The sequence below is a fragment of the Adiantum capillus-veneris genome, chromosome 7, assembly GCF_014529385.1.
Source record: "Adiantum capillus-veneris isolate H3 chromosome 7, ASM1452938v2, whole genome shotgun sequence".
Lineage (NCBI taxonomy): Eukaryota > Viridiplantae > Streptophyta > Polypodiopsida > Polypodiales > Pteridaceae > Adiantum > Adiantum capillus-veneris.
This window is the reverse complement of record NC_140937.1, coordinates 118,395,099-118,398,052: the sequence shown is the minus strand read 5'-3', so window position 1 is coordinate 118,398,052 and position 2,954 is coordinate 118,395,099.

Genomic DNA, 2,954 nt, shown 5'->3' with positions numbered 1-2,954 from the left:
GACACATGTCAGGCTCCTAGGCCAGTTGCCCCCAATCTCCCCTCAAATCCTATTGGATGGCCATAGAGGTGAACCAATGAGAATTAGGCTAGAGTAAATTTAGTATAATCAATTTAGAAATGATTGATAAAATAACCAATAGATTTAAGCTCCCTAGAAAACTATTGGATAGTCTACCAAGGGGTCCAATGAGCATCAAGCAGCCCAATGGCTTGCCCGATTCCTATTGGCCAGAAGACAAAAAGGTCTAATGAGAGTTTAATAAACTATTTTAATTACCTAAAACTCTCACAAAAGGGGAAAGGGGGACACATGTCACAAAGCTATCACTTATGCTTCTAATTTGTGATTGGCTAAGCTTTGTAGAAGCCAATAGGATGCCAGCAAGAGCAAAAAGAAAGAGGGGTTGACCGAGAGAGAGAGAGAGAGAGAGAGAGAGAGAGAGAGAGAGAGAGAGAGAGAGAGAGAGAGAGAGAGAGAGAGAGCTTGGATTTTAGTCTATCTTTTATGCTACACACACACACACACACACTCACACACACACACACAACTAAGGTGTGCACGAAGAACTCCATCTCCTTCTCCAAGCATTGAGAAGTAGAGGCCTACACCAACAACTCTTGTTTATGGAATGCAAATCCAACCAAGATCCAAGCTTCAATGACATGTTCATCTCCTCTACCATGCTAATTACTAAGCTAAGCTATGCTATTAGAGTGATTATGTGAGGAGAATACTTATTTCTTGTAAGATACACCTTCTTCCTCTCAATCTTTCCTCATTCCTTGCTAGCTCTCACCAATTTTGAAGGTGTGTGGGGTCTTGGGACTGAGGCTAGGGATACTAGGTGTGTTTTTCAAGCATAATTTGGTGCATGAAGCTTCCATCTTCATTGGCCCAACGATTTTTGTCAAGGAACACAAGAATTGTATCGTACAAAAGTCTCCTTTGATGGGAGAAGCTAAAATACAATGCCTTTATGGAGGGGGGACCGCCGGATCCATGTAAATCCGGTCCTCAGTTGTTGTCAATTGTTCTATTTCTCTCTCTTTTCAAGTATTGTCAATGCCAAATTAGCTAGGTATAAATTGCTATGTTGCTTTCTCAAATTAAGTACTCTCTCTATGTTCATTGGGAACTTGTTCTTAATGAAATGCTCACTATGTTATCAATTTCCGCTACACACAAGTTACTAGTGCATTAAATGTTACATTTTTATTAGAGCTATTGGTTTCTCTTTTCTTACTCAAGAAGAGAGGTCCTCAAGCTTGCTACAAATGGTTGGTGTTATTAATTGCAAAAGAGTAAGTAGAATAGGGATTTTTCATCCTTGAAGCACGTCTGATTTATGCAATTAACAGAGATACCGTCGAGAGCTATGGTCTTAATAATGGAGTCGTACGGGGCTTGCCTATGGATTAACCATTATTGAGCTATTAGAAGATTGACAAGAACGAGTGTTGTCTTGGCTCTGTTGAACCTTCTCTTCTATTCCTTGCAATTAATAATATTCAAGCCACGGGAAATAGATGCTTGAGTGCTTATCTTTGAAAGTAAAGAGGAGTAGCAACTAGGGCTTGAAGTGCCAAAGTGCAAGTAAAATTTTACACTTAAAATTTGCTAGTATGGATGACAATGGAAAAGAGATTGATTAGAATTTTGACAGCTTTGATTTTGCTAATGAAAGAGCAACTAATGATGCCCTATGCTTGTAAACTATCTTGTTTCTAGGATTACACAAGCCCTGGGCAATCCATCCCTCCAAGGTGAAGTGCTACAACAATTGTGCACCCATGAACTCCCCATCAAGAAGAGAGAGTACCTAGGAAGCCTCCTAGTGAAACTTCCAAAAGAGGACTCTCTTTGATAAGGGAAGAAGAGAAGCATCCGTACAAAGGGCTCAAAAATATACTACTTGATGAGGCATATCCCTCCCAAAGGATACCCCAAGTTTCAACGGTAGAGCCCTCACCAAAAGAATGAGAAAGAAGCGACTCTCCTGTCACTTCGGTGGAGATGGATCCATGAAGACAGCGGGAAAAACACTCTCCATTACCCCCTAAATGGAGAAGACCATCGCATAATCCTCTTCACCATAATTCAAAGAGGGAAGAGAAAAAACAAGAGAAGAAAAAGGCAAGAAAGAGGTCACCCTCTTCTCCATCTTCTTCATCCTCTTCCTCTTTTGAAGAAAGTGATGGTGCAAACAAGGAGGAACAAGGGAAGAAAAAGGCAAGAAAGAGGTCACCCTCTTCTCCATCCTCCTCATACTCTTCCTCTTCTGAAGAAAGTGATGGTGCGGCTCTCAAACCACCCAAAAGAAGAGGCCATAGGAAATCCTATGCCACTTGGAAAAGGTCATCCAAGCTCAAAAAGTTCAAAGAGGGAGGAAATTACAGCTCTTTCCTTACCTATGATGGCACTTTTGGTGCTACAAACAAAGTCGTGGTCTTTATCTAAACTTTTTGATGTAGCATTTGGAGATGAGGGCTTCACGGAGTCCTCTAAGCTATGTCATGTAGCCATGCATTTTAAAAAGTTTGCTAGGAAATGGCGGTCTAGCCTACAAGAAAACGGTGAAGCTCCACGAACATGGAAAGCTTTAAGAGCTTCCATCAATTCCAAAGACAAAGTACTCACCGTTTGGCAAAGCTTGAAGCTCTCTCCCTAGGAATCTATTCACAAATATGTAAACAAGTTTTGAGATTTACACCTCAAAGCCACTGTCTTCCAGAAAATGGATTTTGGAGAGTAAAAATAACAATTTTGTGTGGGTTTAACTGAGCATATAGAGGAGTATGTTAACTCCCAAAGGCCACGCACCATATCTGTGGTCATACACCATACCATGGCGGCTTCAAGAATCAACTTCCAACAAGGGGCTAAGAGAAATCTTAAGCCCACGAAAAACAAGGACCGTAACGAGCCTAAGGGGAAGGACAATGTCCAAAAGT